Source organism: Phascolarctos cinereus, unplaced genomic scaffold (assembly GCF_003287225.1).
Source record: "Phascolarctos cinereus isolate Bilbo 61053 unplaced genomic scaffold, phaCin_HiC Scaffold_2;HRSCAF=192, whole genome shotgun sequence".
NCBI classification, from domain to species: Eukaryota; Metazoa; Chordata; class Mammalia; order Diprotodontia; family Phascolarctidae; genus Phascolarctos; species Phascolarctos cinereus.
The window spans coordinates 251,299,463-251,317,714 of record NW_027555625.1 but is presented as its reverse complement, the minus strand read 5'-3'; the positions used below and the strand labels follow the sequence as shown (position 1 = coordinate 251,317,714).

Genomic DNA, 18,252 nt, shown 5'->3' with positions numbered 1-18,252 from the left:
AGACAAACTGGGTGCCCATCGATCAGGGAATGGCTGAACAATTTGTGGTGTATGATTGTTTTTTTTAAATATGTATTTCCACATTAGTCATGTTATGAAAGAAGAATCAAACAAAAGGGAAAAAACATGAGAAAGAGAAAACAAAAAAAGTAAAAATAGTATGCTTTGATCTGCATTCAGACTCCATAGTTCTTTCTCTGGATGTGGATAGCATTTTCTGTCATTAGTCTTTTGGAATTGTCTAAGATATTGTATTGCTGAGAGGAGCTAAGTTTATTATAGCTGATCATTGCACAATGTTGCTGTTACTGTGTACAGTGTTGTCCTGGTTCTGCTCACTTCACTCAACATTAGTTCATGTAAGTCTTTCCAAGTTTTTCTGAAATCTGCCTGCTCATCATTTCTTACAGCAAGTAATATTCTTATAGCAAAATAAACATTCATATACCACAACTTGTTCAGCCATTCCCCAATTGATGGGCATCACCTCAATTTCCAATTCTCTGCCACCATAAAAAGAGCTGCTATGAATATTTTTGTACATATGGGCTCTTTCCCCTTTTTATGATCTTTTTGGGATACAGACCTAGCAGTGGTAACACTAGATTAGAGTATGCACAGTTTTATAGCCCTTTGGCATAGTTTCAAATTGCTCTCTAGAATGGCTGGATCAGTTGTGGTGTATGATTGAAATGTAATATTACTCTATAGTAAGAAATGACGAGTATGAAGAATTCAGAGAAGTATGGGGAGTTATGTGCAATGAACAACTTATGGGGTGGGCTGGTCTGTTCTAATGCCTTCATTATGTAACCCCTTAAATCTGTGCTTCAGGCTGTAGAGAAAGTGATATGTAAACACCTATACAATGTCCCATGAAATACTCCACTTCTCTCTGGGTGTGGTTCCTTCCTCCAACCTCTCATACTAGTAGGTCTAAGTTCCCAGGGATGAGCTTCCCCCTCTGAGTGACATTCAAATTCCTTCATGGTCTGAGAGGTAACCCTATTGAAGGGTACACATTTCTTTTCCTCACTAGCTCTTGAGCTCCCATACAAAATGTCATCTACCAAACAACCAGCCACTCAACATAATGATGTTTGTAGATCTTCAACCTGCATTCTGTGTTCATTTAGAAGGGGTGGCAGTAGGAGAGAGCAACAGATTCATGTGAAAAGTGTCACCAACCTCTAGATGTCGAGGAAGAGCAATGTGAATGGATAGCTCTTGACTAATGATGTCAGTTCTTTGCAACTCCTGGCTGACTCCCTCTGACTGCCGCAGTAACAGGGAGAAGATTTTCAGACTCTTTGTTGTGCCTTCATTTCTCCACAGGGTCCTCTTCTCCTGCTGCTGCTGCTTTCTTCTCTTGTCCTTCTGTCCTTGTCTTCAGTGGCTGAAGTGAGAACCTCCTGACTCTCTTTGACTTTTTTTTTTGCTCCCAAAGTCATGACTCATCATATTTTCCATAGGTAGTCATCAGTCCTTTTAAAATCATATCTCTGTATCCAAATGTTTATGTGACTTCCTATTTTTTTTAGTTTTACCCTCTTTAGCAATTAAATATATAGATACAGCATAGATGAGATAATCCACATGCCTCACTTCTGAAGTCTCCAAGAAGACAACCTGTCACTTTAGTGCCATTGAAATGGTCTCCTCACACTTAGTTTTCTCTGCTTTTTAATAAAGATCTTTCTCTGTCTCTTTATGACATTAAACTGTTCCCACACAATCTAAGCATCACTCCACAATGTTAACAAAAAGATCCAAGTCCTCAAATCTATACCACAGATCATTTTCTTTCCAAAATTTCATCTGAAAGCTCTTTTATACAGGTATTGTAGCAGTTTATACAAAAGTAATGGTTCTACTCATATTTCATATCAAAATGTTCACCCATAGTAGGGGTAACATACAGGCAGCTGGGTGGCACAGTGGATAGAGTGCCAGACTTGGAGTGAGGAAGACTCCTCTTCTGAGTTCAAATCTGGTTTCAGATGCTAACTACTGTGTGACCCTGAGGAAGTCTCTAAACTCTATTTTCCTCAGTTTCCTCATCTGTAAAATGAGCTGGAGAAGGAAATGGCATACCGCTCCAGTATCTTTGCCAAGAAACCCCAAATGGGGTCATATAAGCCTGAAAAAATGACTAAACAACAACAAATGCCATACACTTTGAAAATTAATATAAATATCTTTCTTTACAAACAAATCACTTTTCTGACCCTTTTTACCATGGACTGCTCCTTATGAATAGGACCTTAAAGAGACAGTATACAGACAGAGACAGTATGAATAGATGCAGAATAAAATAAACAGGACCAAGAGAACACCATACATGATAGTTACAAAAATGTAAATGAAAAGATCACTAAAAACAAGTCACAGTCTAAAACAGATGGTGAAATATACCTCCTTTACAACAGAAAGGTAGAAGACTAGTACAGAAAATTGTGTACAATGTACAATATAGCTCCTCTGCAAGCCAAAAGATGCTGAATGAGGGCTGACAGATTATTTTTATGTACAAAAGGAAAAGCATTCAAAAAACTAGAAAGCAGCATCACAGATGGGGAAAACAATATGATTGGTTACGAATCCTGTAGCATCATAAATAGGGAAAACAATATAATTGGTTGCAAAGTTAGAAGCATCATAGGTATGGGGGAACAACATGATTGGTTGGAAATTGGGGATGTAGGACTAGCAATCCCTCCTTCCATCTTATCACTATGAAATTCTGATTAATTTAGTCCAGCTTCAATAATAAGTAATGGCACAGAGATAACAGATTTCATCTAATTGGTCAAGGGCAGCTAGTGGCATAGAGACAACAGGTTTCTTTGAATTAAAATGATTTACAGGGAAATAGAACTTGTAAACAACTCAAGAAGACTGAACTTCTGAACCTATGAATGTCTAAACTTAACTCAGAGACAAAGAAATGTGACTTAAGCAGTTATACAAAATGCTTGTGGTTGGTACAGTGGTTGGTACAGAAGAGAATCAATTGCAAGAGACAGAGAGACAGAGAGAGAGAAGAGAGAGAGAGAGAGAGAGAGAGAGAGAGAGAGAGAGAGAGAGAGAGAGAGAGAGAGAGAGAGAGAGAGAATATCACTTTGCTTTTCTCAGGCAGAAAAGTGAAAAAATTAGAAGAGTGTATAATTAAGGCCACTGATGTTAAGACAAGTGAGGCAACTTAGCAAGTTTCTCTAATCTTTCCTGAGAATTTTGACCATGGAGAGATGCCTGAGAAATTGACAAGTAGGGAGTTGTTCCTGGGAATTTCAGACTTCTCCATCCTCTGAGGATGAGGAATTGCTTAAAGAGGTAGGAGCCCTTTCTAATTAAGGGAAGCATTCCTACAGAGAGACTGAATGTCACCATTAAATTCAAGAACTCCACTTCATTTATGAGTAAAGTGGATGCCACATCTCCTGTGGTAAACAGATACCATAAGCGCCAAATTGTCATTTTCTCTAGACATGAACCATGTCCCCCGAACAGTCCTGGGAGACTGTGATTAGACAGGCAAGAGTATGCCTGGAACACACTGGAAGGCCCCTGAACTAGGCAAAGTGATGAGACTGACAGATAACATAAAACGTGTAGCTACAAAGGCAGTAAGGCCAAATATTTTCTGGCATCAATGTATACAAACTTTAGCTGAGATGTTTGGGATGGGAGTGGGGGTAAATCAGAAGCTCCCATGCTAATGTTGTCTCTAATGTGGTGCAGTGCAAAGGAGAAAAGCCTATTGAATTCCTCCTCAGGTGGGGTAATGTATGCAAAGACTGATACAGATAGGTTCTGTGGATCCTGAGAATGCAGGAAAAATTACACTGCAGAGACTGTTCAAGGACTTGGTACATAACCCTCATGCATCTGATGTCATCACATCTATGAAGATGCAGAAACCATTGCTAGCGATGGCTGAGGTGAGACAGGTGCTTCTGAACTTCAAGGATCAATATAATCCTTGGGACTCAGCCTTAGCAGTCTCCAGGCCTTCTCAAGTGTGGGCCATAGGAGCAAAGCAGGACAACAGCACCACCAATGCTGAGCTGCAGTTACAAAACCGGAGATAATCAGGTCTAAGTTGGGGCATTGCATAATCTTATTCTCCTTGGAGAGACAGAGCGCCAAGGAAATGGAAGACATGAAAGCCTAACATAATAACACCTCCATCAGGTAAGAATCAGAGTAACAAATCCACCTTTCCTTATAATTGTGGATGGCTATACTCATGTTGGCAAAGATAATACAGCATTGATCATCAAAAAGTTAAAATCTTCAGATCCAGGTTTGGGAAACTGGAGCAGAGCCAGGGAAAGAGGTCACCCTGGGTACCAAAGACAGTCACATTGAATTCATCATCAGTTCATTATGGATCTGTTCCACTTGGACTCATAGGACCTCATGCAGGAGTAAATGGTGAAAATTGAGAATGTGGACTTCAATGCTTTCCTGGACAGTGGATCTCAAGCTACCATCATTTCCCAATCTTTTTATGACAGATATTTGGGTAAAATACCTTTAAAGCCTATGACAGGGCTTGGACTTGATGATTTGAGTAATAAAGACTATTCATACTTGGGATACATCCAGGTGAACTTGAAATTTCCCAAGGAAGTTTCTATTGGCATTAATAGGAAAGTGGACACTCTGGTTCCGATATGTCCAAACCCTCTAACACTCACTGGAGTGTTGGCATTGATTGGAAGTTCTAGTCTCTTCAAAATTCTTAAGGGACAAGCTGGGACCTTATACCTGCACACTTTGACCATCCATGTGGATTATGCTAAGACTTATAAGAGGGTAGAAGAAAGAGATTCCAGTGAACACAGCAGTAGTCTCAGCTGTTCACCCTCTGTGCCAGACCCTGAGGTATTTGACTTTGGGGACTCCCCATTACCACAAGAGTGGAAAAATAGGTTTAGGCTAGAACTCAGCAAGAGGATATAGGGTGTTCTTATTGCGTGAATGAAATGTGGGATGTCCTCGAGGTGCAAAAGAATCTAGCTTATTGATTCCTGATCATTAAGAGAAAGATCTAAGGGAATTCCTGTTTCTGATGGAAGATCTCAGAAACCATCTCAAAGAATGCTGGTTAATAGCATCATCATAGAATCTAGTAATCTTAGATTGGTGTAGTAGATATTACTATATTTCTGTGTCTGAAGAGAACAAGGAAAGACTGCTTTCTTCTATCCCACTGGATTTTTACCAGTTCAAGAGACTTAGCAACTTATCGGTTTACAAAAGAGCCCCAGAGAATGGAAGAGGCCTTATCAGTGCTATTCACTACATTCACTTATTGCCTATAGGTGAATTTGTTAGATTTTCTAAGGAGCAACTGGAGAAGACCGATGGATACTCAACTAGGAAAAGACTGAGAAAAAGAAACTGTCCACCAGTTGCTCAAAGATTTTCTGACCGAAATTTGGGCACTGAAAGTAATGCATCCAGGGAAGAAAAAACTGCATACATTATTACAGGGCAAGAGAACTCAACCTAGAGGTAAATTCTTTCTTGCTCAAAATTACTACAGACTCAACTTATAGAACTTAAACATACTGATAACCAACCTGTAATGACTGCCAGCCCAGGTGTAGACAAACTGGTCCATAATGATCCTTATGGTCAGCCACAGCCAACTACTAGCTTGCCTACTGCAGGATCAGAGAGGTCAGTAATAAGTGTAACAAGCCTATTAAACCAGTCCGCTGGGCTAAGTTACGATGTTATACTTGTTAGGTGACAATACTAGAGATTGCCCAGGTAAAAAGGACCTTGCATATAATGCTATACATGTTAATTATGGCATATTTCCAGTTCTTTGCCACCACAAAGGGAGTTACTATAAATAAAATAAATTGGAACATATAGGTTCTTTTCCTTTTCCCCTAATGATCTTTGGAAATAGACCTAGTGGTGGTATTGCTAGGTCAAAGGGTATAGGCAGTTTAACAACTCTTTGGGCATAATTCCAGATTGCTCTCCAAAAATGGTTGTATTATATAATATTTAAATTACTATACAATGTTATAAAATATTACATAATAGTTTTATGTACTTTCTAAATGTGTATGTGTTTTATTCTGTGTGGAATTAGCTATATTGACACTGTAGTTTCCTCTTAGGTGATGTTCTGTATAGCATGTCAACTGCATGCATTGTTAATGGGAATTTGTTTATTTCTGTTTCAATGGTACTGAAGGTTGGTTATCTGGAACACCAAGAAAATAATTCTCACTGTTTTAAAGCACTGATGATTGTGTTTATGTTGTATATTTAAAGGTCTTAGACTTGCCCCAGTCAAATTTTGAGAAGGACTGCAAAGAGTTTTGGTCCAGGGGAGGAATGTAATCCAATCCCAAAGCCCATTGGTATGAAAGGACTCTATCCTCATTAGTATACTTCAATGCTCTGTGCCTGCATGAGCAGCAAGAGTGGGAGAGAGGAGAGGTCTTCGGTTCTCTTCAAGCTCTTTGAATCTCTTTAGGTTCTGCAGTCACTTCAGGAGCTTCTGGTTTCCATCTTTGAGAGAGAATATGGAAGATTTCAACCTCCTTTAGGCTGTTTGAAAGAAAAGATTCTGGGAAGAAGCCAACATGAGACAAGCTGGCAGTTTCCATCATGTCACTATCCCTAGCTTGCTATGTTGGAGACTGGGAAACTTCCCCTTGGGTGACATTTAGAACTCTCTTGGCAGAGCTGACTTATCTCACTCTCAAAGGGAGAGCTCCCCCATTCTGTATTGTCTACTACATATTCTCCTAGATATATTTTCCCTGATGTCTACTTTGCTACCCATTTGGATAAATGAGTTTTTTGGCCAAGTGCTATGAGTGTTCATTGTGGAAATGGGGTTAGGTGGGAAAAGGGCCAAACCCTTTGATATAGAGTTTGGGGTGTTCCTTTCCCCATTAAAGAAACGATGATCAGAATTTAGCTTGAACCTGAAAACCTAATGCCCTCGATTGATCATATTTAAGGGAGCAGACAGATATAATTCTAGTCCTGGTACCATCTCCCTCTGAGGAGAGCAGAGAAGCCATACTTCAGGCTCCAATCTTGCTTCCCCTCCAGCTAGAAATTAAAATCTTTTTTGGAGAAGGGTAGGGGGAGAAGAGACTAGAGATGTCCATTCTGCCTCCCTTTTAGTCATACAGTGACACCCCCACATTATATGGCAAAACAGTCCTCACAACAAATAAAACTATGTTTTAAAAGGAAAATCTTGGATAATGAGAAAGGTGCTCTTAGACTGGGGACAGGCTAATAGTCATTATATTTTTTCTTTTTAAATAGTTTATTGTTTTCATTTTTTCAGTTTTAAGCATTTTTAAATAATAAGCATTTTAAAGACTAATGTCTCTCCTACTACCTCTCCCCACTTGAGCAAATTTTTTAAAGCCTTAATATGAATAATTATAAATAGCAGTGAATAATAAGTATAAATAATAATGAAAGCCTTCATACATATCTACACAGTCTGTCCAAATAGATCCCCACATTAGCTTTATCTGAAAAATGTATGTCTCTACATTTTAAGTTCATCATCTCTGTCAAGAACTGAGCAATATCTTTCATCTTCAACCTTTTACACTTCTGGTTTATAATTTTGTTGATCAGAGTTTTAAACACTTTCAAAATTGTTTTTTTCTATAATGTTATAGTTGTATAAATTCTCATTTCTGCTCACTTAACTCTGCATCTATTGATAGTGGTCTTTTCAGTTTCTCCTGAAATTGCCTACTTCATAATATGGCACAATAGCATTCCATTATATTCATGTGCCACAATTTGTTTAGCTATTACCCAATAGAGGATATTCCCTTAGTTTCCAATGTTGGGCTACCATGGAAAGGGCTGCTATGAATATTTTGTTACATATAGTTTCATGTCCATTCATTCATTCATTTACTTATGCATTCATTCGTTCATAATCTATCTATCTATCTATCTATCTATCTATCTATCTATCTATCTATCTATTGCGGAGCATAAGCATAGTAATAGTATGGCTAAGTCAAAGGGCATATACATTTGGTAACTTTCTGGGTGTACCTCCAAACTGGTTTCCAGAATGTTTGGACTATTTTACAGCCCCACCAACAGTACATTAGGATGCCTGTTTTCCCATAGCTCCTCTAACATTGTAATTTTCCTTTTTTGTCATTTTTGGCAGTCTGATAGGAGTGAGGTGGAACTTCAGAGTTGTTTTCATTCACATTTCTCTAATTGTTAGTAACTTGGAGCATTTTTTTCACATGAATGTTAATAGCTTGGATTTCTGCCTTTGAAAAATGCCCTTTAATATGCTATAACCACTGGGGAAATGACTTTTAGTCTTATAAATTTGAATTAGTTCCTTTCATATCTTGGATATGAGACTTTTATCAGAAAAACTTGTTGCAAAGATTTCCTCCCAGTAACCTCTCTGCCTTTTAATTTTTATAGTATTAGATTTGTTTAGGTTTGTAGTACCTTAATTTTATACAATCAAAATTGTCCATTTTATCTTGTGTGATCCTATCACTTATTTAGTCATGAATTCTTCCCCTGTCTAAAGGTCTGAAAGGGAATTTGTTCCTTGCTCCTCTAGTTTGTTTACTATGTGTCCTTTTATATCTAGGTCATGTAGCCATTTGGAGCTTATGTTAACATAACTTCTGAGATTCTTGTCTAAACCTAATTTTTTTGAGTATTCTGTCCGGTTTTCTAAGCAAGTTCTGCCAAATAATGAGAAATTATACCAGTAACTGGGGTCTTTGGACTTATTAAACATCATGATATTGTGTTTGTTTTCTTCTTTATGTTGTGTACCTAATCTGTTCTGGTGATCTCTCTCTCTCTCTCTCTCTCTCTCTCTCTCTCTCTCTCTCTCTCTCTCTCTCTCTCTCTCTCTTTCTCTCTCTCTCTCTCTTTCTTTCTCTTTCTCTCTTTTCTTTCCCCTCCCCCTCTGCTTTTTAAGTAGGACCAAATCATTTTAATAAGTACTGCTTTGTAATACCATTTGAGATTTGGTACTGAAATACCCCATTCTTTCCTACTTTTTTTTTTCATTATTACCCTTGATATTCTTTACCTCTTGTTATTTATTTATTACTTTTTGTTTTGGCTCTACAAAATAACCTTTTGGGAGTTTGATTAGTATAGCACCATATAAGTAAATTAATTTAGGTTCTATTGTCATTTTTATTATATTGTATCGACTTAACATGCACAATTGCTACCATGAGCAATTTCTCCAATTACTTTGGTCTGTCTTTATTTCTACAAAAAATTTTTCATAGTTAGATTCACATAGTGTCTGGATGAATCTTGGTAGAATCATGCTCAAATATTTCATAGCTTCTGTAGTTGCTTTAAATGAAATTTCCCTTTTTGGTTCTCACTCCTGGGTTTTGTTAGTTGCATATAATGATTTATGTGGGTTTGTAATATCCTCAAACTTTGCTAATGTTATTATTTTGATTCATTATTAGTTGACTCTTTAGATTTCTTTAAGCACACCATCCTATCTTCAAAAATTGATAATTTCGTTTCCTCTTGGCCTGTTCTTATTCTCTCATTCTCTTTTTCTTTTTTGTCTTATTTCAATAGCTAGATTTTCCAGCTTTTTGTTAAATAGTAGTGGTTACAATGGGCATTCTTGCTTTGTTGTGTTCTATCATGCCTGACTCTTTGTGACCATGTGAACAGTTCATGGAGGTTTTGGAGTGGTTTACCATTTCCTTCTCTGGTATTCTTGCTTTGTGCTTGATCTTACTGAAAGGTTCTCTAGCTTTTGTCCATTACATATGTTTGCTCTTGGATGTAGGTAAATTCTACTTACTACATTGAGGAAAGATCAATTTATTCCTGTGATTTCTTGAGTTTTTAATAGAAATGAATATTAGGTTTTATAAAAAAAACTTTTTAAAAAGCACATAATGATACCATATGTGTTTTTATTATTCAACTTAATAAAATGGTTTGTTTTTTATAGTCTTCATTATTTTGACCAACTCTGTATGAACTAAAACTCATCATAGTTATAATCTTTCTAGTAGGTAGTTGTCTTCTTGCTAATATTGAATTTACTTTTTTTGTGCATCTGGGGCAATACTTCTACTCTCTCTGTCTCTTGCAGGAATAGATATTTCTGACTGAGAAACAACAGAAAAGGGGTGAAAGGATCAAGATCTACGAAGCAATCACATAGAAATCGTTTAGAAGAGGTAACTCAAAGTAGGTAACTTAGAAGCTTTAATTCCATGAAGAATGCAGTGACTAGAGAATGATTAAATAAATATAAGAACCTTGGATAGTTTAAAACAGACAGAAGGGGAAGAGAACTAGAGAAGAGAATGAGGGAGAAAAAAATCCTTAAAATTTCTTGTTCTAATTTTCAGTATGGATATATATATTCTTTCTCTACTTTGTCCTTCCCTGATTTAGGTATCAAGACTATATTTGTATTATAGAAAGAGATTGGAAGGATGCCTTATTTAAATTTTTTTTATTTGAGGGTTCACTTATGGCTAGTTCAAATAGTCTATTTATTCTTTTGTAAATCTGGGTATTTTATATTTCTGTAAGTATAATATTCATCTATTTTCTCCAAGTAGTCAGTTTTGGCTGCACATAATTGAGCAAAATAATTTCTGGTAATTTCCTTTATTTCCTTTTAAATTATTGCAAGTTCTCCTTTTTCATAGAAACAATTTGGTTTGCTACTTAAAATTTTTAAGAAATCAGTTAGCTAACGATTGACCTATTTTGTTACTTTTAAAACCAGCTCCTAGTTTTATTGATTAATTCAATGATCTTTTCCTTTCAATTTTATTGACCTCTTCTTTGATTTTTAGAATTTCTACTTTGTTATTTAATTGGGAATTTTTGATTTGTTGTTAAAGTTGTTTAATTAGCTGCTCCATTTATTGATGTGTTCTTTCTTTTGTTGATGAAAGCATTTAGAGATATAAATGTTCCCCTCAGAACTATTTTAGCAGTATCTTACATGTTTTGGTATGTTATTTTATTATTGTAATTTTCTTTGATGAAATTTTCTATTGTTTCTATAATTTACTCTTTGACCCACTAGTCCTTTAGAATTGCCTTCATACTGGGGGATTTCAACATCGAATCTCTCAAACACCCTAACCACTCAACCTATTCTCTTTCCATGAGCTACTCCTCTACTCCTCCTCAACCACACATCGAGATAGTCATGTACTCTTGATCTTGTGCTTATCCACAAATGTACCACTTTAATATTTAAGAATTCTGAAGTATCCTTATCTGACTATAATTTATTGGCTTTTTACCTTTCTCTCTGCCTTCCCTTACAAAACCCTACCATTTGTCCACCCTTCATACCCTTGACCCCTTCCAATCCATCTCTGCTGTAGTAGCCTGTCTCTCATCTTCCTACCATCTTGACCTCTTTGTGAACTGATTCAACTATCCTGTCCTTCTCTCTTGAATCCCTAGCCTTCTTATCATATCACCAATTATAACCAGTCAAATCTCAGCCTTAAATCACTTCCACCCCTCACTGCCTTTACTCCTACACTTGTGCTACTGAAACAAGATGGAGAAAATCTCACAGTATCTCTTCCACACCTTTTTGTCCCTCCTCAAACCTTCCATGACTCCACTCTACTCTCTCATCTGAGAAACTTGCCTCATGTTTTACCAAAAAAAAAAAATTGAGGCTCTTTGATGTGAGCTCCCTCTTTATCCCATCTCCCTCATCTTCTACCACTCAGATGCCTTCTGCCGCTATCTCTTCCTTCACTTCTGTCGCACGTGATGAAGTGGCCTGACTCCTTACCAAGGCTAACTCCTCTACTTGTTCAAGCAGTCCCACTCCATTTCATCTCCTCTAACAGATTGCCTCCACTGTCATCCCCACTCTTTTACTTATTTTCAATCTTTACCTATCTACTGACTCATTTTCTACTGCCTACAAACATGCCCATTTTTTCCCCATTCTGAAAAAACCCTCAAGTGATCCTTCTGTCCTTGCTAACTCTTATCCTATATCTCTTCTATCCTTTGTAGTAGCTAAACTGCTCTGAAAAGCCACCTACAAAGTTTTCTCCTCTTTCTCTTCTCTCACTGTCTTCTTTTTTTTTTTTTTAGGCAATTGGGGTTAAGTGACTTGCCTATGGTCACACGGCTAGTAAGTGTCAAATGTTTGGTCTGAGGCTAGATTTGAACTCAGGTCCTCCTGAATTCAGGGCCAGTGCTCTATCCACTGCACCAGCTAAGCTGTCCCACCTCTCACTCTCTTCTTAACCCCTTACAATCTGGTCCAACCTTTTCATTCCACTGAAACTATTCTCTCCAAAATTATTAATAATCTCCTAGTTGCTAAGCCTAATTACCCTTTCCCAATCCTCATTTTCCTTTGCCTCTCTGTAGTGTCTGACATTATTGATCACTCTCTCCTCTTTAATACTCTTTTCTCTCTAGGTTTTTGGAACACCACTCTCTCCTGGTTTTCCCTCCTACCTATATGACTGCTCCTTCTCTGTGTCCTTTGTTGGATCATCTTCTAGGTCATGTTCTCTAATTTATTTGTCCCTCTTGGGCCTGTTCCTCTTCTCCCTCTATACTATTTCACTTGGTTAACTCATCAGCTTCTGTGGATTTAATTACTACATCTATGCTGATGATTCTCAAACTCTACTGACTTCCAATCTTGCATCTCCAACTGCCTTTCAGACATCCCAAACTGGATGCTTAATAGACATTTTAAATTCAGCATATCTAAAACATAACTTATTGTCTTTCCCCCTAACCCCCCCCTTTTCTATAATTGTAGAGTGCAGCACCATCCTTCTAGTCACCAGAACCTCCCAGGTTCATAGCCTAGGAGTCATCCTGGACTGTTTACTATCTCTCACCCTGCATATCTGATCTGTTGCCAAGGCCTGTGGATTTGACCTTTGTAACATCTCTCATTTATACCCCTTTCTCTCCTCTGACACTGCCACCACTCTAGTGCAGTAGATTTCACCTTTGTAACATCTCTCATTTATAACCCTTTCTCTCCTCTGACACTGCCTGCTAGTAGGTCTGCTTGCTTCAGATGTTCTTTTTGGTTCTAGGTACAGGTGATGTATTTCCTGCTGGACTCAGGAGTTTGAGACATGATGATGCTGAAGGCAGGATTCCAGGCCAGATGTGTGACCAGCCAGCCCAGCAGGGAAGACTTGAGAAGCCAGGGTGCTTAGGACTCAAGCCTAAGGGAGGCTTTGGACTTAGACCTTGGGACTATGCTGTATAAGGAACTGAGATAAGCTATGAACCTAATCCCTTCCCCCCTCCAGAGTATGAGGTGGGGAAGGGATTATACTCAGGTATTGGGACGAATTTTTGTAAGTGTATTTTTTTTATTCCTTTGAAGTAAATATTTCTTTGAAAAAGCTAACTATTAATTTATAACTATTAAGTTAAATGGAACTAGAGGGCAGGGGACTCCTTAAATTGAGGGAATACCATTGGTAGGAACTGGAGCAAATGGCAGAGAGCCTAGAAACCACCAACCCTCTTTAAAGGTATTGGATAACATTGGCAAGGGGTGTGAAATATAATATATCTGTCTTCTAGACTATGGAGGCCAGGGTAGTCACTGCTATATACTATAACAATATTATAAAAAATAAACATTAACATTTTGAGGGGGCAGCTAGGTGGCACAGTGAATAGAGCATTGGCCCTGAAGTCAGAAGGACCTGAGTTCAAATCTGGCCCCAGACCAAACACTTGACACTTACTAGCTGTGTGACCCTGGGCAAGTCATTTAACCTCAAATGCCTAAAAAAAATAAACTTTTATAAACTTTTATAAACTAATGAGGGAATTGTGGGAATTGAGTTAACTACACTGACACCATCTTGTGACTCAATTACGGAGCTAGCTCTGTTCCCTTTCTATTCAGTTATGGATCTAGTACAATTTCTGTCTTGTCAGAAAACTTTATTAAATTATTATTGTCTTGTTTAAACCTAGCCCTATGTGGCTGGAGAGCTGGGTCACCTCTGCCTGTTGCTTGAAGTCCCTTAACTAAGGACCTAGGTTATGATACCAGAAACCTAGTCAGAGCTGAAGACTGATGCAAGAAATTTTCTCACAATTATATATCTTAAGCAACCCATATGTCTTATCCGAGAACTGGCTATGTACTGGTGAATCAGTTATTGTTTCCATGTTCCTTTGATTAAATATGTGGGGTAGAGTTGGTGGGACACCTGTGTTTCTGATTTCAGGGATTTGTACCTGTTTGCGCTCCTCCTTCCAACTTGGAAAGCCCCTAATGTTTCCTCCAATTAGAAATCAGATTGCCTAATTTTGTACCCTGGTTAATTGTTTTCTTTTAATTAATTGGTCTTAACTTTGTCAATTTCTCTTATTGTGTAAAAATCTGTCTCCCCCTGTATTCAGGGTTCAGTGCCAAAGCTGAGGAGGCCTGGTCTTGATTCATTATGCAATTGGCATGTGTTGCTTAATAAACTGATACATTCAGAAGCTCAAACTTTTGCTTCCTCACTCATTTCAGATTCCACATGCCACAAGAATGAAGAATGAAATGAGCAGAACCAGGAATACAATTTCTATAACAACATAAAAACAAACAATTTTGTAAGCTGTGATCAACACAGTTACTATTCATTATTCCAGAGGACTGATGATGAAATATGCTATCTATTACAAAGAGGCAATGGATTTAGAGTCCAGAATGAGACATACAGGTTTTTGTGTATTGCCTTCGGGGTAAATTTGTTTTGCTTGACTATTATGGGAACAGAATTTCATTATTGCTGCCATCCATATCACTAGCTTGAGCTTGTAGAATTTAGCCAAGACACCAGACTTTATCTCAGGTAATTAACTAGCTAGTGATAGAAGAATTTCTGGTTCAGCTTCATTACCACAATTAACTTACGATGAATATTCCCTGTCACTAGCTGTATCTCTAGTGTTAATAGTCCACAGTTTGCTAAGCAGTTTATTATTTTACATGATGCAGGTATTCTTTTTTTGCTATCTTTTCTTTGATGTATAAATCTATACCTTTCCCTTTTGGCCTTTGCAAAATTCCACTGCATCCATTCTGTCTTGTAACTGTTTTAAAGTTACTGAAAATTTTGGTTGGGGCCCACCAGTTTTTATGTACCATGGGACTGTGCTCTGAGTATATAATAAACCAGTTATCAAAAATCTCTGTGGGTTGATTTAGTATGATTGGCAGCAGTACCTATAAATGAATAATTAGACAATTTTAATGTCACTATGTATATTTGTCACAAAATGTCTTTTTTTGTTTTTGTTTTTTAAAATGGGGTGAGAGGGAGAGAAAATAGATTTCTTTTAATTTTATAGAAATAGAAAAGTGGAGGGTACTTCAGACGTGAAATGTTTCATGAACTTTCAGATGAGATCGTTGTATTATTAATCTTACTTAACTGTTTTACTTTGTTACAAGAGACTTCTTAGAAGTGGGAGTGATCTGTAAATGTTTGTAATATAAAATGAAACATATCAATAAGAGTAAAAAAAAGTTTTTCACCGATAAGTACAAAAACAAAACCCTAGGGAAAAACAAAAACAAATCCAGATTACTAGTGATCACTGTGTTTGTAACTATAAATTTCTACTATTTACATATTGTTAAACAAATTAAAGGCAAAAGGAGATGTGCATATTGACTTTTAACTCAACCCTAAAGAAAACTTTCTGGTTGTTTCCAAACCCTTTCTAAACTTTTCTGTTTATTTCCCACAGATTTATTGTTATTATTTTTATTCTTGTGGTTGTAGTCAGGGTGTGTATTGTTGTTTTGATTCTATTTTATTTAATCTCCAGCATTTTGTGGTTTCTCATGTTTCTTTGAATTCTTCATATTTATTGTTTATTACCGTTCAGTAATATTCTATCACCTAGTAAATAACATGAGCTTTAAAAGTGCTTGTTGAATGAATTAATGCCAAAATTATCTTAATTTGCATTTTTCTGATTATGTAACTTGAACTTTTAGAAATGGAGCTGTTCATTTGTGTTTCCTCTGTCAAGACTGTGCATATCTTTTGATTGCTTGTCTATTGAGCAAACACTTATTACCATTAGCAATTTGTGCCAATTTTTTATAGATTTTGGGTGTTTGAGTTTTATCAGAAATGTTAATTGCAAAAATGTGTTTCTCAAATTGTTTCTTTGCATATGTGATCTCCCTCATGCCTGGAATACATTGGAATACTCTTGTAGAATCCCTAGCTTCCTTTAAGGCCACCTCCACGAGGCCCATCTTGATCTCTCCAGCTACTAGGAACCTCTCTCCTGAAATTCAGTTTGCATTTACTTGTCTTTGTTAATGTTATTTCTCTCCAGTAGAATGTAAACTCCTTTCCCAATAGTTTTTAATAAAATAACGAATTTCTTATCCACTTTATGAATGTTATATATTATTCATATTATGAATTTGAGGTCAGGTGATGTTTTGCTTTATGTTGAATGAATGACTCTCTGAATTGTTTTAATTTTAATTTTTCTGATCAGACAACTTAACTTTTAAAATGTGGTTGTTAATAATTTGTGTTTGTTCTTTCAAGATGGTTTAGATCTTTTGATCACTTATCTATTGAAGAACAGCTCTTACTCTTAGCAACTTATGCTAATTCCTTATAAATTTTGGATGTTAAAAGTTTATCAGAAATGTTTATGGCAAAGATGTGCTTCTCAAATTGTTTCTTTCTTAATCTGCATGCATTTCTTAATTGTATAAAAGGTCTTTCTAAATTTTTAAATAATAAAATTTGTATGTTTTGTCTCATCTTTTTTTGAAGATAAAGATGGCTAAGAATGTCTTACTTTTCTGCTTTTGTAAAAATATGACATTTAATTTGGCTATTTAAAAAAGTGATTTAAAAACAATTATATTGCTTATCCATTGGGAATTTATTATTATGTATATTGGGAGATATGGGTCTATTCCTTTTTTTTTCAGCTAATAGCTATTCAAATTTTCCAACAGTTTTTAATTAAATAATGAATTTCTTATCCATTTTATGAATATTATATTATATATTATTCATATTATGAAATTGAGATTAAAAACAAAATATGCTGCTATATGTCGTTTGCTTCAGATTTTGATTGCTTAGTCTATTCTATTTTTTAAAAAAGCTTTTGTATGAAAAAAAATCAACTAACTAGGATAAGACAGAAAGCTATCAACTGGGAAAAATCTTTGCATCAAACATCAATCAATATATCAAATATCCTTGATAAGAGTCTGCTATCCAAGATATATAGTGAAGTAACACAAATATATAAGAACAAGAATCATTCTCTAAAGGATAAATGGTCAAAAGACACTAAACTTTTTTAAAAAGAATTGCAAAATACTTAGAATTATATAAATGATTGCTCCAAATCACTTAACATAAGATAAATGCAAATCAAAATATCAATGAGGTTTCATTTTACACCTAGTAAAGTGGAAAATGTGACAAAAGAAATAATCAATACTGGAGGGAAAGACAGGCATACTAACACTAAAATAACAAAAAATCCCATCTGAATGCTATGTAATTATAATGACCTGTAACGGAGCTGTGAATTAGTCTAACCATCCTATTAAGGAATCAATAATTAATGGAAGAAAGTGACAACAATGTCCCTTCTCTCTGACCCAGGAGATTTCACTGCTAGACATATACTCCTAAGGAAGAAAGGAAGGTAGGGTGAGAGGAAGGGAAGGAAGGAAGAAACAAGCATTTTTTAAGCGCTGTGTGCTAGAAACTGTGCTAAATACTGGGGATACAAACCCCAACAAAAAGAAAAACAATATTTGCCTTTAAGGAGCTTATATTCTAATAGAGAAGGACAACACACAGAAGGGAGGTAAAAGGCTCGGGTTGGTGGAATGAAGATATCTATTGAGTGGACATGGTTATGAAGTCTGGAGACCATGAAATGGAAGGCTGAGGAGGAACTCAGAAATGGGAGAAGTGGGTGGGTCTTATTGAAGGATATTCCAGGTGAGGAGGCCCCTTGCTGTGAGAGAAGTTCTAGGATGAGACAATGGCAGAGGTATGGTTATGAATTCTGGAAGTAATGACTAGGCCTGAGGAGAAATCAAAATTTCTGGGAAAAATCATATCCTTTTTTAGTATTTCATTGCAAGCGAGTTCTTGCTCATAAGGATAAGTAATAGCAAATAGGTTTTATTGGTGCATCATGAACACA

The 18,252-nt window shown here is 36.5% G+C and overlaps 1 long non-coding RNA gene across 1 annotated transcript; it reads left to right on the top strand.

The window, feature by feature from the left end:
• Positions 1 to 10,148: 10,148 nt before the first annotated feature.
• Positions 10,149 to 16,823, top strand: LOC144455879 (uncharacterized). Its single transcript, XR_013484705.1, has 3 exons — positions 10,149 to 10,242; positions 13,113 to 13,364; positions 14,564 to 16,823. It is a non-coding gene; the product is annotated as an uncharacterized LOC144455879 (long non-coding RNA).
• The last annotated feature ends 1,429 nt before the right edge of the window (positions 16,824 to 18,252 follow it).